Below are 21,382 nucleotides of genomic sequence, written 5' to 3' on the forward strand. Positions count from 1 at the left end.
TTAGGCACATCAAGGTATCATACTTATTTCTGCTGAGATTGGATGAAGTAGGCTGCGTTAGTAAAGTTTGTTGCAGTTGATTTTTCTGCTGAGCTTTAGCCTTATGAGCCGCTCCTTGCACATGCTGCTTTAGGTGGCACTTCTTTTCTTGCGAAATCTAAAAATGTAAAGTAAACTGAATTAAAATAAAATCCTAATTGTTGTATTGCCGTATTTCTATCACAAAGTTAGTGGGTTCGAACAATAAAAATTTTAATGACCTGCAAATACTTTAACTATCGGAATTTAAAAGGTTAAAGTGTAGTGGTCTTAAAAAGAATTATACCTCAGGATAGCTCAGTCAATGTATAAATATTATAGGCATACTCATTAAAATTAATAGAATTTATATATTTCAACTATTGTTACATACCTGTTTGCTACAAATCTTGCAGAATATTATTTTTCCGTCATAAGTGAATTCTGAATATTCTGTTAGCCATTGCCGGATCAATGTAGATTTTGCACTTATATTTTTCGGCATTGTCACGTTAAACTTCACAGGAAAACGTCCTACCGCTCAAAACTTCTCAACACAAATAAGGTGAGGGAAAGAGCAACTGTTAACGAGCATTCAAATGAACCGTTGTTATTGAGATTCAATTGGACAAAAATACAAAGTTCCACTTATTGTTGCATTTCCTGGTAGTGTTAACACTAGGAGGGCCATTCTTTTAAACAGTGGCGTGCGGTGACATTCATCGATACCCCAGCAAATTAAAAAAAAAAAAAAACATAAATTTGTTTGGCATAATAGTGAATAAGTGCAATATTAATCATCTTAAATATATTAATATAAATATTTAAAATACTTACATAATGCAGGTATGTTATGGGATAACCGTACGCCAGGAATGAAAGTGCTGTTTTGTTACTTAATGGTGAACTCCATTCTCCTGTCCTGCACAGCAAAGAAACCTACAGTCCTTTCGAAGAATGTGTCCTTTTGCCTGATTTCTTCAAGAAGATCTGCTTCAATTGACAGTAACGCCAGATTTGATAGTCTTTTTTTCGCCAGTCCTGTTTCTTGAATATGTTTTAATTCGTTTTAATGCTGAGAAAGACCTCTCGACTAAAGCTGTAGATACTGGTATTGTACATATTAGTGAAATTAACTTTGAAAGCTGTGGAAAACATGTCGAAATGGATTTGTCTGACATTATTTGTAATAACTCAAATGAGTTTTTTTCTTTAAAATCATCAGCAGCATAGAACACAGTTAGCTCATTTCGCAACCTGACTTCCTCAAAATGGTTACCATAGGCACTAAGTAAGTTAGAGAATTCAATCTGTGGGTACTGCTTTTGATAAATGTCATATTTTCCATTCTCACTTGATATTAGTCCTAAAAAGCCTAAGCTGCCATAGTCTTGGAATCGACTTTCTAGATGGCTGTCAACATTGTCAAATATTTCATAATATATTTGTTTGTAATTCACATTTCTTTTGCATGGTTCTCCGACTTCATCTGCTGTTTCTGCAAAAACAGTTTCAAATTCATTTCTCATGGCTGATATGTTTCTGCTAGTTTCATCTACTTTCTTCCTACAGAAGGCAATGTCAAAAGATTTGCTTTGAAGAATGCTATATAGAACACTAGTATATGCAAATATTTTGTCAAAAGTTCTCAGCAGTAAACAGAAAGTGAAGTCTCTCAAATTTAGAAAGTAACCCTTTACAGGTGCCAAAATATCTTTCTCAATTTCACTTGAATTGTTTAGCATTGCATCAAACACCTTATATAAGTCATTTCTATGGATATAGACTGTTTTTACCAATCTCTTTGTATAATTCCATCGAGTTGGTGCAACACTAGGTAGCCTCCTCTGTGGAAACGCATCTAGGAACTTGGTTCTCTTGGGTGACCGGGAGAAGAAGGCAGCAATGCCACTCAGAGTACTAAAAAAATTTTTGCATTCTTTTATGTTATTGACTGTGTTTGATAGTACCAAATTTAGACAGTGCGCATAACAATGTACAAATAACGCCTGTGAATGTGTCTGTTTAATAAGTGCTTGTACCCCGTTTATACGACCTGCCATTGAGGCCGCTCCATCATAAGACTGTGCGATTAGTTTGTTATTGCTGTCAAATTCCGTCAAGTATTGTCTTATTAGCTCAGCAATCTCTGGATCTGTGCGATTTTGACTTACATCTTGAAAGCCAATAAACCTTTCTTTTGTTTGGCCATTACGTATGTACCGGAGTACAATGGAAAATTGTGCAGTATTAGAGACATCTGTTGTTTCGTCAACTAAAACTGCAACATAATTGGCTAATTTTATTTCTAATTTTATTTCTTCTAATAAAGATTTGGCTACTGCTTCTATTAGATCATTTTGTATTCTATTAGACACGCCTTTGAATACTGTAGAGGTTTCTAAGTGTGCTTTCAAGAGGGGATCGTATTCTGCAGTATATTTCAGAAGTTCAACATAGTTACCCCTATTAATGGAAGTACTGGATTCATCATGGCCTCTGAATGCAAGTTCTTGCTTGCTTAGAAAACACACAGCATGAATAAATCTCTTAACGAGTTCCCTGGTTTGCTCAACTTTCTTATTATGAGAAGTTATTTCATTTTTAAGCTGGTCACTTAGTTGCATGTCAACCCGAACTCTTCCAAAAGAGGCAATTAAATAGGATGCTTTAATGTGCCCAACAGATTGCTCATGAGAAACTGCTGCTTTTGTGAAGCTCCCTAAGTTAATGTAACCTGATTTTGTCCAGCTGGTATTTCTATCTTGGCCAAATAACAGACAATTGCAACAAAATAGAGAGTTATATTTTCTGCTTCCAGCTAGCCATAAATATTTCTCATAAGAAGAAACTGTAAAATGTCTGGTACAATTTTTAGATTTATGTACCAAATCTGGCAACTCAGGGGTTGGCCTACCTTCCTGTATAATACTCTTCTTTTCTTGAAAAGGCCTCGTTGAAAACGGTCGCTCATGTAGCTTCTCAATTATGCACTCCAATATACTCATTTTTCATATAAATTACAAATGTTCTTAATAAAATTAATGTAACAACTAGAATATTTCAATGACAATGCCACAAAGCGAACTGCATTAGCTACCTTTAACTACTTCGCGACATGTGTAAATTCTACTGTAAGCGTAAACACAAATTCAAATTGTAGTTGGCCACGCTTACCAAGTTAACAAACTAAATGCAATAAAAGTCGGTCCAGAAATAACTACATTATAAAACATATTAAATAAATTAACTATGTAGGCCTACTGTTTATTAACAAGTTTACATTCCAGCTAAAAGGTAACTTCCAACTTGATACGAGTAAAATATGTTCAATAATATTATCAGAGCGGGTAGAGGAGAAAGTGACGATACTTCCACTAGTCCAGCGGTTCGTCGCAGAGCGGCGCTCGCTCTGCTTTCTGTTCTCAGTTTCAGGAGCGCTATTCGAGTCAATGCAGATGTTTTTAAAATACCCACTAGATAAAAGTATAGGCTATTATAGTTTATCACAATATTTTACTTATTTAAAAAATGTAATACTACTACATTAACTACTCTTGAGTTATATCATTCACTCCTGAATCGTAAATACGAGTATAATAATCAACAGTAAACTGGAACATTCTGTCAGCTTCAGAGAGAAGAACGCAAAAAAAAGTACAGCTTCGCAAAACTGAACATTTTTGTGTTGTTGTAAGTACATTTTGACACAAAATTATAGTTTTCGATGTACAAGAAAGTATAATATAATATATCAAATGGGACATTATATTTTCACCAATACTTTTTTACTACTGCCAGAGCGGGTAGAAAACGTTACTTCCTCTAGTTCAGTGGATCGTAGCCGAGTGGCGCTAGCCCTATTTTCAGTTCCCAGTTTCAAGATCGCTATTCAAGTGAATGAAAAAGGTTTTTAAAAATAGCCCATTAGATAAGAATGTAGGCTATCGTAAAGTACTTAGTTACAATATTTTACTTCTTTAAAAATGTAATATTACTATATTAACAAATTGTGAGTTATATAACACAACCCTGAATAGTAAATATAATAATTAACCGAAAAATGAAACATTGTGCCGGCTTCAGCCAGAAATACGCAAAAAAAAAAGTACAGCATCGCAAAACTGAAAATTTTTATGGCATTATAAAGTACGCATTGACATGAAATTATAGTTTTTATACACAAGAAAGATTGTAATATAATAAAGGAGACACTTTATCTTCACCAATAGTTTTTATCTACTATTTAGTCATTAGTTGCAGTTGTATCTGGTTTATACGTAATTCAGGGGAACAAAAAATATTACGTGCAACTTAGACTCATAAATTAAGCTTCGATATTATATCTATGCTAATGTAAGTTTTGATCTTTTGAAATACCTAGGTTATTTTGTGTTTTGTAAAATTAAAACAATTTGGTAGCACTGTATTAAGTAGTTGTATGCTACTTATTGGAGAATATTAAATTAACGACTTTTCCATGAGGTCTATTACTTCCTCATATGCTCGATTAGAAATCTCTTATGATGTGGAAACGTAATAAACAAATGTAATAAAATTGTAAACCAGATTAAGTTCTAGCCTAGATGCAAAGTAGAATTATACTGTACTTTTCTTACCGAAATAACTTTTACGTTAATTACGGCTAAAGTGCTATTATTAAAAATAAAATAATTAATAATTAAACATGCATATTTAATGAAGTAGATGCTAGGTGCTTGGATTCAATTAGGAGTTCACAATTAGCACTTTAATACAGCACATTTTTAGATTGAAAAATCTTCACATGTAGAAAGTCTATGGTAATCATCACAAGATAATCATTTTCTAATTCCAAAATATCGCTCTAGAGGATCCTAGTTAATTTTTTTCTGTCTGAATATATTTAAATCTGCTATCCCACATGAATTAATACATTTCGCTAGTGTTCTGAATTGTCACTCTAAATAATTCAAGGGTTCTTTCTTAGGCAAACGTGTTCTTTATATTGTTAATTACGTGTCATATATTTTCTAAAATCGTGTAATGCTAGAATCCTTTGTACAGGGCAGAGTTTGAGTTCAACGTATCTGCAAGGTCGTTCATTCACCTTTGAATTCTTTTGTATTTTCACTTTCCTCGAACCCATCACAGTTTATGACTCTAAAAAATGTTTCGATTTTGAAAAACTCACACTGAACAGCTGAAATGCTGGTCTGGAGTTCATTCACTGGAAGGAATTACGGTCAATGTAACTAGACATAATTTTGGGCATTCAGGTGTGGAGTAATGGTACATAAATGCATACAAGCGCATGATCAACTAAGGTGTTCTTCTGATTTTCGGGTGTCACATCCAATTATTTTTTACTCGGATATTTAACGATGCTGTATCAACTGCTGGATTATTTAGCGTCAATGGAATTGGTCATAGTCAGATGGTACTTGGTAAGGATACATTGTTATGAGAACGGATTGATGTCCTCTTCGTTGGATATTTTCTCTTCTTTTCTTTTTTTAAGATATCGAGGCAAGTTTGGGAAAATATGTGTTATAGCATACGGTTTTGGTAGCCAGTTCTTGCGTGGAAGTCCTACCTCTTTACTGGCAATAATAAATTTATCGGCTCTTACAATCAAAAGTCGCCCTCGGTAGCGCAGTTGATATAGCGCTGGCTTTCAATGCTCGAGGTTGCGGGTTCGATCCCGGCCGAGATCGATGGCATTTAAGTGTGTTTAAATGCGACAGGCTCATGTCAGTAGATTTAATGGCATGTAAAAAACTCCTGTGGGACAAAATTCCGACACACCGGCGAAGCTGATATAACCTCTGCAGTTGCGAGCGTCGTTAAATAAATCATAATTTTAAAAAATCACAATCAAAACCGTATAAAAATGGATATCACAGATATAAGAACGAGCATAGAGTTTTCTGTGTTCGTGGAATTGCTCTACACCACTTCTGAAAAATAGTCTAGTCTATGGATGGATAAAAGAAAGTCTCTTCCTTACAGATTATAGAGTATCTATAATTGGATTTACATAAAAAACAAAACAATTAGGCTTATTACTACTCGCTCACATAAACGGCACAATAAAAATCAACCGAACACCACAAGAAATATCTTCTTAATTAAATAGCAGAACGAGTTCTACATGCTCTGTCCACAGTATTAAGAGGAAAACTGCAATCTTAGAATGATCGCCACGCCAATGTTTCGCTTAGTTGCCGTGGCGACACTAGGGGGTTTAAAAGTCCCATTAGACCCTTGCCGAGTTACCACACTTTCTATTCTAAACGCTCTGATATTATCATCAGTATTTTTAAAACCTTCCGGCTACACTATTGGCTATCCTGATCTGATCAATTCACCATTTATACCTCTATGGCTCCACGCCAACGAGCTAGAGAAACTCTAGCTGTTGCTCCACGCGCTAAGAACAGTGAGCTCTCACTGGCTAAGAATTCTGACGTCACCTAACGCCAGCTTGCAGGATTTCTTACATTACACACGACTAACCCCCTCTCACTCTCTTCCCCGCAAAGCACACCCGAAATATAGAGAGCGCATGCGCTAACTCAGCAAATTCAGTATTGCTGGGTCTGGCGAGCTCTCATCTGACAGCACATCATAGTGGATTCGCACGTGGGAAATTCAAACTAGATTTATGCAACAATGAATATAGTATAGTAAAACAACGGTGTATAGAAATTACTTACCCCAGCAGTGCTGGGGTTGATGGGGTTGACTGCACGCCACTGCTTTTAAATATTTTGTAATTCGCAGTTTTACGACTTTTAATAAATATTTCAAAAACACTCTTTCTCCAAAAATTGTGATTTTATGACACTCTGAAGGGCAGTACAGCTAATCGGTTTCAGACTGAAAACAGTCATTTTTATAGTATAGTATATCTCTAAATCGGTAGTAGCACATGTTGTGATTGTTGCCTGCTTCAAAACTAAGGTTGGTTCATTGTCGGCATTTATGCCTCCAAACATGTTAAATTCGGTGAAATCTATTGCGAGTGTCATGAGATTCAAAACATTTTGTTTCCTTTATCAATGGTTTCATGGCCGGCGTGAAGCAAACTTTCCACTTTTTAAATGCCTTAAATTTCGCAGTGAATGCATGTATAAATTATAAAAAGTAAGAGTAAAATGCGAAACTTTACAGTGAGTTAGGCATTCTTAGGCGAATATTAACAAATTAGGCTCTAATAACCGTTTTAGGGCATTTTAGGGCACTATAAAACTCTTTGAATACCTTTCAATTTCCATGAAACACAAATATTAATAATTATTTTTACTTTTCTCCTAAAGAAACAAAATAGGCATTTGCCCTAGAATCCGATGTCTGATTATTACAAATAATAGTTATTAGAAAAAGTTAAAACTTCATTAATTGCCTAATACACTTTTGGAATAATCATGGAAATAAATTGTTTTTGATATTCTAGAGATGGTTCATAAATAAGGTTCGCATTCATAGATGTTTGAATATACTGTATTATGAATGCCTTTGTATTCATAGGAAAAAGTAACAGGTGATGAATCATCTTGAACATTACGCATAATGATTGCAGTATCATCAGATGAATGATTCCCATTACTTCACACATTATATTCTGCGTTACATTACTCATGACTGTACGCAGTCAGACTTACATACTGAATACAAATTATAAAATTCTACTCAAATGAGATTTTTTACTACCATTATAAGACTTCACTAGATTGGTTCAACTACATAGTGACTATTGTCATATCTGTGAATGGTCTATCACCTTTCAGTAGTTCCAGGTTGATCGAATGTGCAGCAGATGTAGTACTTTTATTTCCACACAGATGAGGGAGCTGCATAAGTCCCAGGGGGATGGAGAGGCTTTCATAACAGACTGTTGGACATGAGTGATGTGCGACTGAATCGATAGATGGCACCAAATGGTTAACCACGATACCTACAGTAACATGATCTTTAGGTCAGTATATAGGATGCAGCAGGGAGGTAGTACCACGGTCTAGTATATACAGTCACGAAGCTTGATACGTAGGGAATATCCATCCATAGATAGTTGCTAACCACTGGGATCGCTACTATCGCCTCATCACAGACAATGCGAAATAGTACTGGCACAGTCTATTGTTCCTAGTAACCTCAACAACTCAAGCTTCGTGACTATATACTAGACTGTGGTAGTACCATTATTTGCATACAGATAACATCTAGCAAAGGAAACTACTGAAGTCACAAAGGGACAGAAGTTTCTGAGTCCATCAGAGTGGGTGTTGTAACTAAATTGAAGGCACCAAACAGTGAATCGTGATACTCACAGCAGTGTACTTCTGATGACTTCCATAATGAGTGGCACAATATGCCTCAGGTTGAGGTGCAAGCCTTCATGCCCTCCTCAGAAAAGGGGGAAAAGATGCTAGGAAGGAAAAGGGAATAAGGATGACCAAAGAGAATATATTAGAAAGCTTTGGATTATTATTAATATATACATTATGTACATAAGTTGAAAAGAAAAGCAGGCTTATGCCTATATCGAAGAAGGAGATGTGGGCAAGGATTACAGTTGGGGTGGAGTTGCTTTATTCCCATTTAGACTGCCATCCTACCAATCCATCATTTTACCATGACCTTTCCAGCAACACATAAAGGGACTTCATATTATCATTGCATTAGAATCCCTCTTATCCAGCACCAGGCTAGTTCCGGATACAAGATTTTGCTGGATAATTGAATAAATACCAGTATGTACGTATTTCATTGTGCCAAATGTTGAAACTGGAGCCATGTGAAGCTTATTTCTCAGTCACTTGCTCATAACTGAATAAACATAGAAACTGTATGGAATTTCCTTATTAAAACACATGACACAACACAAATAATACACTAATTTTAGGTTTGAATATTCACTGAAAATGAAAGTTCATGCGAACTTCCTAATGTGGCAACACTGATGGCCTGAACATAATTAATAAACATAAAAGCTGTGTGGATTTTCTTTATAACACATCACACAACACATATAATAAACAAATTTTAGGTTCGAATATTCACTAAAAACGAAAGTTTGTGCGAACTTCCTAATGTGGCAACACTGACAGTTCAGACTGTAGTAATGTGGCAGATTTGAACTTTTTTTTGCCCTGCCAAAAGTGCCATTGTTTTGGTATTGCTGGATATTTGGGTGCCGGTTACGAGGTATTTTACAGTATCTGTCATATAGATGCCTAGTAATGTGTATAGCTTTATTCCATTTTTATAACTTCTTCCATTGGGCTTGTATTTTAAAATTTGTTTTGAAATTTTGCTGACATATACGTATTCTGTGATTGACCATTATAGTTGATATGTTAATTACATACAAATTGTGTAATACAACGTTAGTTTGTCTAAAATGTTTTCATGTCTTGCCTGATACAAGATACTTTAACATAGTACAGAATAAGAAACGGCAGAAAAATCATCATATACAGCAATGGCGTTCATTCAGGGTAGGCTATGTATGCTGCACCTAACCTGGCTTTTTTAATATTAACAATAAATTGTATTTAAAGATATTACTAGTTTCAGAAGCTAATAAATATCCTTTTTTTTTACATAAATTACTTTTTCTTTCAAATCTAGTCTAACTTAGCACTGTCTTGCAGGCAATGCAACGAGCTCTACTGTACGGTCAGCTATCGGAACCATGATCATGTGTGCCGCAACGAGTTCTCTCTTGTCTTCTATCTTGCCTCGTTGGCTTGCTTGCTCTCTGTATGCAACCATTTGGTTTGTTATGTCGGTCCAGTAGGCGCTAAGCAGATGTGCTTTGGCGGTGATTTCTAATTCCAAGAGTATTGGTATGTAAAAATTGAAGTGAATAGTGTTTCATTATTGATGCAAAAGTGTAAATTGAAGGGTGAGTGTCATATAATGACTTAAAATTAATGCACAATAGAAGAAATTCTGAAAAATCATTTGATTGCCGTTCTTTCAATGAAAAAGCGAAATTGTAACTGTGGGAAAGCCTGTGTCAGAACTCGTGGATGTGAAATTAAAACATAAAAAAGTAGGTGGCATATTTTCAATATTTTAATATAAATCAATATGAAAAAATTATTCGTGGTAAATATCCTCATGAACTGAAATTTAAGCGACTACACACAGCAGTCTGAACTGTACGAGTTGACATCATTTGTTTTGTTCATAACTAACACATTAGCATCAGTCGACAGCATATAACTATTGTATGTTAATGAAATTACAATTTGAAATTAAATACAGGTTAAAAAAACTTTAAAATGTAGCGTGCATTCCAGGGGGGCTTTTGAAGAGATTTCCCCGCAATAACTTGCAGCTTATGATTCAGACTGGTGCCAAGGGTTCAGCTGTGAATGCTATACAGATCTCCTGCCTGCTGGGTCAGATTGAACTGGAAGGCAAGAGGCCTCCGCACATGGTGTCAGGCAAGGCACTCCCCAGCTTTCCTTGCTACGACACATCGCCAAGAGCCGGAGGCTTTGTGGATGGAAGGTTCATGACTGGTATCAAGCCACAGGAATTTTTTTTCCATTGTATGGCTGGAAGAGAGGTATGAATAAAAAAATTGGTATTATAAACGTGACACATTTTTTTCTTATTCATTTTACGCCTTTTTCAACAGTTCAGGTATGACTGGACACTTACAGTGACCAAAAATGATCAATTTGATCACTTTTAAATTTGACTTCATTTTGTACTTTAATTCTTTAGGTTTTTAGGTTAAGAATGTGTTTATTTTATGTAAAACTGATAAATGGTTTTCGAGAAATAAGCATTTTAGTGCAACACTGCAGATTTAAAGAGGCCCCAGGTAGGCTCAAACGTCATTCCTTACATTTTACTACAGGCCATGCACTAACTTAAATTCAGCAGTTTAAAAAAAAAAAAGAATCATGGATCTGTCATGGCTACAACAGAAATTAGAGCAGTTTGAAAGAACCGTTACAGAATTTAGAAATCTCACTATTCGTGAGCTGCCACAAGGGACAAAGAGTACTGATACTTGTTTTTATGTATGTATTTAACCACAATATTTCACAGTATTCATGAGAATACTGATACTTGTTTTCATGTATGTATTTAAACATAATATTTCACAGTATTCATGAGAATACTGATACTTGTTTTCATGCATGTATTTAAACACAATATTTCACAGTATTCATGAGAATACTGATACTTGTTTTCATGTATGTATTTTAACATAATATTTCACAGTATTCATGAGAATACTGATACTTGTTTTCATGTATGTATTTAACCACAATCATTTCTTATTTTCAGGGTTTAATTGATACAGCTGTGAAAACCGTAGGAGTGGATATCTCCAAAGATGCTTAGTTAAACATTTGGAAGGTTTAGTAGTTCATTACGACATGACAGTTAGAGACAGTGATGGCACTGTAGTGCAGGTATGACAATGAACAGCAGTCACCATTCATTTGTTCAAAAGTAAAGTGATATTGGTAATGATGATTGCAGTATGGGTCCAAATCTATTACGATGTTTTTGCACAGAAACAGCTGTGTGAAAACCATTCTTATAATATTGTAATCGCAGCCTAGCATTTTTCAGTGATAAAAGAAGTCTTCTTTATAGGACGTGCAGACTATACTAACTGACCATATACTCTGCGCTTGTTGTCCTTAAAGGCTTTATTTACAACAAACCTAAAGCAGTCAACCATAAATTCCTCAGTCATGCAACCATTTTGTGCTTGAAATAGAACACCAGGGTGTTTAGGAAGGTTGAAGACTATTGCTTAAACGGACCATGCTCTGACACCAATAGCTGATAGCAAATTGGAAAAAACGAAGTGCACAGTACTGATCCAATACATATTTACAGCTTGGATCAGTATTGGCTGTGAAGCGTTTCAAAAAGTGCTATGTTTCTAAGAACATGGATAGCAGTAAGGATGACATTTTGTAGCAGGTTTACTTACTTACAGTGTCGCCACAGTCTACTATATAAAGTCGCGAAGTTTGAGGTGTTTTTTTGCAAATCTCGTGATAAAGCGCTCCAAGCGGTTAGCAACTAGAAACAATAGACTGTCCATGGTCGACTTTGGACTGTGTCGTATTTCCATCGAGTGCTAGCTCGTTGCGTATTTCACATTGATGCTTGTGAAATGTTCGTTATTGGTTGTAATGAAAATGTTAATGGCTAAAATATAATAATTGGAATAATAATATGGGACAAGGAGGAGACGTTTGTAGTGCTATAAATTGTAGCAACAGTAAGAGAAAGAGGCCAGAGTTATCCTTTTTCCGATTTCCGAAAGATTCAGAAAGGTTCCTGGGTTTCCACAAGAATGCTGTGCAGAAACAAAACTCTTAATTTTGAAGTTCTTTGTGACTGTTAGAATACATTATATCCTTAAATTTCACAATGAAATGATTCAGTCTAACCGAAAGGACATTAGATACCAGTTAAAGTTCTGTCACTTAGGCTGCTAAATTTCCAGAGAAATAAAGGTTAGGTCTACTTTTTTTTCCAGAGGATATATTTTTAATTGTAGCTATTAATTTTGTTATTATTTTTATGTGTTATTTTACTAAAGACGTAGAAAAATTAAGTTTGTTTTAATGAAATTCATTGATCACGTTTTATTTTCAATTCTGGTGGGATTATTATTGCTTAGGCCTACTTTTTTTTTCAAAGGATATGTTTTTAATTATAGCTGTTAATTTTGTTGTTATTTTTATTTGTTGCTTTACTAGAGACGTAGAAAAAGTCTGTTACAATAAAATTTATTGATCACATTTTATTTCCAATTCTGGTGTGATTATTATTGCTTAACCTCATCCCACTTTGTTAACTACGTAAGCCTACACTACAAGTACCGGTACACGTAAGTTACTCTATTAATTCATATTTCCATTATTATTGTTGTAAAGGGAAATGCAAATTAATATTTATTGGTTTCATAGTTAATTATCGCTATAATCTTGAATGAGTGAAGCTATTATAGTAAATTTCAGTTCGTTTTGCACAAACAAGAATTATATTAACTTATTTCTTGCAGGTATCTTCGAGTTTATGGTGGAATTTAATATACTTCATTAAAATAATAAATTAACTTTATCCATTTAATATTTCAATTATGGAAGGAAGATGTTAATTTTTCCAAAAGAACACAACGAAAGTGTAACATATTTTGTCGCCTACTAGGAGAGAGATCTGCGATGATGAGGCAATAGTAGCGATCCTAGTGGTGGGCAACTACCCATGTTTGCATTTTTACTACATATTGAGCATCGCGACTGTATATAGTAGACTGTGGTGTTGCCCTGAGTAGCACAGTTCGTATAGTGCAGGCCTTCTGTGCCTGAGGTTTTGGGTTCTATCCCGGCCAGGTCGATGGCATTAAGTGTGCTTAAATGTGACAGGCTTATGTCCGTAGATTTAGTGGCATATAAAAGAACTCCTCTGGGACAAAATTCTGGCACACCAGTGATGCTGATATAACCTCGGCAGTTGTGAGCGTCGTTAAATAAATCATAATTTATAATTTTTATTTTACTTACGGCATTTAAGGAACCCAGAGGTTCATTGTTGCCCTATCCTGAGCAAGATTAATCCAGTCTCTATAAGCATATCCCACCTCTCTCAAATCCATTTTAATATATCCTCCCATCTGTGTCTCGGCCTTCCCAAAGGTCTTTTTCCCTCCGGCCTCCCAACTAACACACTATGTACATTTCTGGATTCACCCATACGTGCTACATGCCCTACCCATCTCAAATGTCTGGATTTAATGTTCCTAATTATGTCAGGTGAAGAATACAATGCGTGCAGTTCTGCGTTGTGTAACTTTTTCCATTCTCCTGTAACTTCATCCTTCTTTGTCCCAAATATTTTCCTAAGCACCTTATTCTCAAGCACCCTTAATCTCTGTTCATCTCTCAAAGTGAGAGTCCAAGTTTCACAACCATACGGAATAATCGGTAATATAATTGTTTTATAAATTCTGTCAGTTTTTTTGAGAGCAGACTGGTTGACAGAAGCTTCTCAACTGAATAATAACAGGCATTTCCCATATTTATTCTGCATTTAATTTCCTCCCGAGTGTCATTTATATTTGTTACTTTTACTCCAAGATATTTGAATTTTTCCACCTCTTCAGAGGATAAATTTTCAATTTTTATATTTCCATTTCGTACAATATTCTGGTCACGAGCAGTGGCGTAGCCAGACTAATTATTTTGGGTAGGCCAGATATGCAGGGTTTAGAAACTACCAGACCCATCTCCTGACAATGCCGCTGCCGTCAACTCTCTTGAAACTCATTCTCGGAAGTCTCATTTAATAACATGCAAAATTATGATAAGCAATCATGCAAGGCATATCTATACAAACGCTTCATAAGGTGAACTGGAGCTGTCGAGATTTCCTAGGAACGAATCTGTTGATCACTGATGATGGATCCTTCAACAAATCCCAACTTTTCTCCCTCTCAATGGATAGAATTGCTAGATTACAAAGTGTAGTGCTTGACATGATTGTCGAATTTTTCTTCGTTTCAGAGCTTTGAAAAGTTTTATATCATTGCCTTAATGAAGGACGAACATTTACTAATATCCATTTTTGGAGACTGAGGTGCTTCCAATAATGAATTTGCAAGAGCAAAAATATTGTTTAAACATACCAAATAAAATAAGGCGTCAAATTTTTCTAGCTGATGTAACAATTCAGTAGCGTCCACGGCTTCTTTCTTTTTATCGCTGCCAGACAATTTTTTAGGCCCAACCCAACACAGTTAAATTGGCTCTTGAAGAAATGAACGCATTTTTGACTTCTTACCTTAATGCTATCGACTGTAACTATTGCTCTGGATCCATGGTTTAGTTTTAATGTTGAGTATTTTCTATTAGAATTTTGCCAATATGGTAGTTATTGGAAGAGTGTGGTCTCTAGAGTTAAGATTTAAATATGCATATATTGTCATGTTAAGTATATTGAATATATATACCGTATATATACATATATGGTGGAAGTGAAATAACCTTGCAGATTGAAAGGCATGAAAGGGTATTCTGAATAAATAGGAAACCTATATTATGCTCCCTTCTCTAGCTACAACGTTGCGATGTGGATTGCATCATTCAGTGGTTTTTTAATTAAATTTACACGAAAACGGCCCACATTATTGAACTGGACAGAGGGATAAATGATTCTTTATTAGATTTTCTATCAATATGGACAAGAATCACAATCCAATTTGCAATAGTTACCAAATAAGAGGGTGTTAAACATTTAGGAAAAAACATTTTTTTCGGAGAAAACTGTGAACTCTCCACCAATCTGGTATTACAGTTTTTTGTTACATGCAACATGAGCTATTCACTCTAAAAATCTGCAGGGTTATTTGACTCCCACCATATATATGTATATATATATATTTTTTTTTGGGGCGGGGAGGTTCTCTTGATGAAATAACTTGCAACTTGTTTTTGAATGAAGTGTGTATTTAATGTTGGTTCCTCTGAAATTTTTTTTTTTCGCAGTATTTTTCAAAGAAATTCCGAAATGCATTTTTTGAAATCAAGTCCTTGCACATGTCTTTCCAGAGCTCATGTACTCGGGGTTAGCTTTGATGCAAAAGTTTTCGAAGTCATTGCTTCCTTGTAATCTTCTTCATAACAAGTTGGTCTGAATGTGTTGCCTGCCTACTAGGAAAGGGGCATCTTTTATTGAAGATTGTGCAATGTATACAAAACTTAAGTTACGCATAAAAATTGCACTTAGATGTTTGCTGCATGCTTGACAAACCATTACTATTTTCCATTAATGCTTGGGGCATATTCGCCAGTGAATTTAGGAATTGTTTATTTTGCTTTAATAACAGAGCTTTTGTACATTTCAACATAACATGATCCACAGACATATACTGTATATATATGCAGATGTATGTTTCACTGAGTCACAATGACTGTTAACTCGGTAGTGCTGTTAACAGTATTTTCGCCTATAAATATGAATATATAAGATATTTTTTTCTTCTGTTTCTATCAAAGACAGACTAATGTCCTATACGCCGTGTGATAAACAAATGTTGGTGAGTTGTGAGCTGGCCACAGAAACAAATTATCTTTCATTGTTTTAATATAGACATGGCAGAAAGAAAAGTGTGTTGGAGAAGAAAATTTGCGATTGTCAACAGTTAGGAACACCTGTTACAAAAATTTTTAATCTCACATTTTTCAAAAGTTTCGCCCTTTGTCAAAAGCATATTATTTGAAAAAATGAGGGAAATAAAAACAGTACTTCTTCAATTACACAAGGACAATGTGACAAATGTCCATACGTTTATTTTGTCCTATAAAAATATGATGTGTCTCTCCACATTTTCACTACTTGAATTAAATATTTTAAAATAGCAGTCCATTTATTTTGAAGAACTATATCGTTTAAATTAGCATACAAAATTTCAGCCCTTTATCTTAAGTAGTTTCTGAGTAAATGGTTCCTGAATTTAGAACAACATTTTTTTTTCTCTTAATTACTCACCTGCATGTATTGTATATGTGTGGATGGCAGTTTTTATCTTTGCATACATTTTTTTTAGTTTTTCATTCAACTCACCTATGTACTGTATATTGTACGTGTGTGTACAGTTTTTATGTCAACATGTCATACATAAATACTAAATAATAACTGCTGTTTATGAAGTTCAAACATAATGTGAAGATTTAAAAAAAGCATGTCCATGTTCAGCCAGTTTTTTGTTTTATCATTATTCTTGTCTGTTTTCCAATTGCATTGAAAGTGCAACATGGAATACAAGAATATACATAGATATTACGTTTCTGTTTTTAGTTTGCTTATGGTGAAGATGGGAAAGATGTCATGAAAGCCCAGTTTCTGAAGAAGAAACAAATCCCATTTCTTGCAGACAATTATAAAGTGATTAAGAATTTTTCGTCAGATATGTTGGATGACGAACAGACTACTGCTGACATAGCACAGCGAAAAAAACAGGTAATCTTGATTTTCATATACAGACTTAATTATATCATATAACTAATTAATTATATACAACAATATATAATAACACCTTCACATGTTGGACTATTTGACAATGAAATGGCAGATGAACTTTTCAAAAAAGGCACTAAAATCCAAACAATAATCCACTCCAAATCAAACCTCTGCAGGAAGATTGAAGAAATCAAGAAAGCATTTCAAATGGAAAACACGCAAGAAAATATTACAGCTGCCAGAGGGAAGTCATGAGAAAAAATTGATGAACTATCAATGGAAGTAAAATATGAAGGCCGCAAGGAAGCTGTAGCAAAATTTAGGTTGATGTCAAGACATGACTGCCTGGCTCACCGTAGGCATATACCACTCCAACAGATGTGTTGTGCAACAACCCTGACCAAATCATGGACAAACAACACCTTCTGTCCTGCCCAGCCTGAAACTCAACTGCACAACAGACTGGGGACCTTGTTAGCTTGTACTGGGAAGCTAGAGAGAAAATGACTTGATTGTCAATTCTAGCCATTGGAAAATAAATAAATAATCTTACTTTCAGATGTCAGTGTTATGACTGGGTTTAGGATTTTTAGGTGATAAAAATTGAGAATTACTAATTTTTTTATGTGTTAAAAAATTAAAAAATATTTGCTAAAACATTAAAAATATTTTCATCTTTCACATAATAATGTTGAATATCCTAACACCTAAAAATCCTAACCTAGTCAAATACAAGTAAAAGCCTGTGTACTCACTAACCATGCCTCATCACTCTATTGCTGAAATGTCTTTGGAGTTCCAGTTCACAATACATGACATCTCCGAATTATCCATTAAAAATCTCTGTTGATTGTCACAGAACACAGTCGGTACTGGGAAAACGACTGTTCTATATCAAATGAAGTCAGTCTAACGTACTTCAGAAGAGGGATATCAGACATTAACTCTCAGGTTCTCATTGTCTACTTGTTGATCTTCTGGAGCTTGGGCAACTTTGCTCATAATTTCAAATTCAATATTTTTTCTAAACACAAGTTTAGATTATTTTTTTTAAACTTTTCCGTTTTGTTTTTAAACTTGCATTTTTTCTTTCAGTATCGTGTACTTTTTTTAACAGTTTCTTTCAGGAGGTTTGTTATTTCTTCTAGTTTTTAATGGAGTTGGACAAGACACTCAAATTAGCAGAAACATATGGAGATTTATTTCTTCAATACTTTTGAACGTAGTTTTTGTCCATTTCATCTACTACCAATTTAACACTATTAAAATTGATATGCGTAAGACACCACTGCAAAAAGTCAAGCTCCCCAATATGTGTTAATAATCAAAATATGAAACAAAATTTGTTGCATATTTTTATCCTGAAAATTTGTATCTTTATGCAATATAAAATTTGGTATTTTTGCTAGAGACATCATGTCTAAAATTTTTAACTTAATTGACAAGTAATCACGAACAAAAAAACATTTATTCACCTATAAAAAAGCCTAAATCTATTTTATCACAGTATCCAGATAATAACCTGAGAATCTCGAATTTCTTAACTAAATACAGCTAGTTTTACTGTAGTTACTGTATGTCAGTTCATCAGCAACATATTAGGTTTGATTCCATTCATGCAGAGGTTTTGTAGAGTGTTAAGGAGTTAATATTGTGAATAGAAATAAACTGGAAAAGATATGTTTTCTAAGATGTTGAAGTCAGTTTTGAGAGCATTAAAATCTGTGATTATTTGAAACGGTTTTATCCTGATTTAGCAATAATTTTATTTGTAATATAGCACTTTGCAAAATATCTCAGAAGAAGCAAGAGGCACGGTACTTAAATAAATTGCCAAACTTAAATACATTTATAATCTTATTTATAGCAATGAGACATTTGAGTGTGAAAGAAATGTTGCTGCTACTGCTGTTGTTGCTCATGTTACACTGTAGTCTATGGATCAGATTCATAAGCTTCGACATTTTTAGTCCATTATTTATTTTGAGAAGGTTCTGTACTTTTTTAATTGTAAGCAGTCCAATATGTGTTGGGGTTGGCATCTGTTTTTATCACAATTAAAAGGGATGGAAAAAAATTACTGGACATCCACTCTATCATGTGATTCTTTGACAAAAATCAAGACTCTCTTCTGCTTACATATATAGGGTGAGTCTTAATATGTGGGACCCACGTCACCAGGGGGGAGGACACACTAAAACAGTGAAAAATGCTATATGAACAGTGTCCATTTGTACCGCATTTCCAAGTTATCAGTACAGTTCTGTTGCAGCAATGATAGGCGTAACATTACAAGAAATGCTCAAAATGACTCCCTGTGGCTTGAATGCAAGCATACAGTCGTTGTGTAGAATGCCATACTCTTTCAAATGAAAATTTAGTGGGTTTAAGTCTGGGGAACGCACAGGCCATCGAGTGGGTCCTGCACGTCCTATCCATTTGTTAGGATATAGTTCATTGAACACGTTTCTGGAATTTTGTTTGTGGAACTGTCTGAAAGAAATTGTGTACTCAGAACCCATTCCCACTGTTGAAATACTTTGTCAACGTATACAAGATTGATGTCAACAAATCTGACGAACACACATGGTACAGTTGGGTTGGCAATCCTTCCCATGAAAAAATTGAATGCTATGCAGTAGCCTTCTGAACCAATCAGAACGTAGCATTTTCTATCAGCTGCTCATGTTGCCACATGGAGCACAGCTGTGTTGTCGATTTGCTTATGTTACATAGTGTTACTATCATGTGCGTAATTTGTTTGTTAGTTATAAATAATTTGTAGCACTGGTGTGAAATGTTGCAAAGAAAAAAGGTGTTCAAAAAATGGTAACCCATGTAGTGGGAATCCATGCGTAAATAGTCAGGCGTCAGAATGGTGCACATGATTCTTCAATTTTATGAGCAGGAGATGGGATTTGTCCGTATATATGGGCATCCCTCCATTTGTGCAGATAATTTAATACAGTGGACATGAAAAAAACTTCAGGTCTCTCCAAGATAACAATAATAAAGAATGAGTTACATAATAATTACCATTTAATTTAACGGAGCAAAATAGCAAACTCCACATAATTTAAGTCAGCTGTTGTGTAGTGAGTGCTCACTGTGGCATGGTCATGTCTCTCGTTACCAGCGTAGCACTAAACTGCCAAGTGCAATGTTGCAGTGGCCTGGGTATAGGTTGTTACAAGGCCATCATGGAAACACTACTCTCTTGTAGAGAAAATTGATTTTAATTATTCCTATAAAAGTAACATGAACTAATATTTTATAGACATCAGTCATTACTCTTCTGATTTTCTTTTACTTTCTGATGATTTTTTTTTCTTCACTCTGTGCCGCTTTCTTTTTTTCAGATTCGTAAATGGAAGAAAAAGAATGGAAATCCTTTCCAAAAACATAGAATTAGTCCATTTTTATTGTTTTCTGCTGATATGAAAGATCATAAAGTATACAAAGGAAGGAAGTTGAACAAGGAAACAGGAAGACCAAGATTTGCTGAAACTATGTGCAAGCTTTGGAGGGAGAGCGATACTGACACAATTGAGACGTGAGTATTGTGAACCATTTAAAATGTAACTTTCTTTCAGTCCTGTAAGGTTTATTATGTATTCGGAAGTGATTTTTACAAATTTGAGATGTGGAGTAGAGTGCTTTAATATGAATGCACATCCAATGGCAAAAGGGAAATGCAGACCAGTGCCAGTAGTATGGAGTGGACCAGCCTGCATAGGGAAGTGTGTATGGACTTGTCCATGTATTGGCATTCGACCACTTGCTGCCTACCAACAGATTTTGTTGAAGTGGGAGCGGTAGGTGGTAGATAAAATCAGTACGAATTGAAAATTTTCTGCAACTTATTCCTTATTCTAATTGTTTGTCCAGAATTTTAGCAGTATATCAAGTTAGCATGGTTTTCGAATCAATTAATGTTATCGTCAAGTGACTTCGTCACCCTTATTTCTGGTAGTAAGAAGGATAATTTGAAATGACCATCAGTAGGCTAGACATGCAGAGTGTGTATGTTCCTGCATTTGCATGTAAAGTACGAGTAGCTATTTGCTTGAACGTTTCTAAAAATGTTCTCATTGTTTTCTATCTATTTAGCAGTTGCAAATACCATATTTACTCATGTAATAGGTCCTGTTGCATAATGTACGCATCCCAATTTTTTACAGTAATATGTAGGGAAAATAAATCCGCATTACATTTTATACCTAGTTTCTGCTTTATTTGTATTCAGTTTTAGGTTATACCAGCGAATAGGGATTATAAAGAATGGACACTTCGCGTCGGTACCTTTGATGTAGCCGGACCGATTTCAGTGACCTTCAAGCCAGCTAAGCGTCAGATTCTGCTTTCT

The 21,382-nt window shown here is 34.9% G+C and overlaps 1 pseudogene; it reads left to right on the forward strand.

Moving 5' to 3' along the window:
• The window catches only part of LOC138715740 (DNA-directed RNA polymerase I subunit RPA1-like), a 188,282-nt pseudogene that overhangs the window by 93,332 nt on the left and 73,568 nt on the right, over window positions 1-21,382 (forward strand).

This window comes from Periplaneta americana, chromosome 15, assembly GCF_040183065.1.
Source record: "Periplaneta americana isolate PAMFEO1 chromosome 15, P.americana_PAMFEO1_priV1, whole genome shotgun sequence".
In the NCBI taxonomy this organism is placed as follows: Eukaryota; Metazoa; Arthropoda; class Insecta; order Blattodea; family Blattidae; genus Periplaneta; species Periplaneta americana.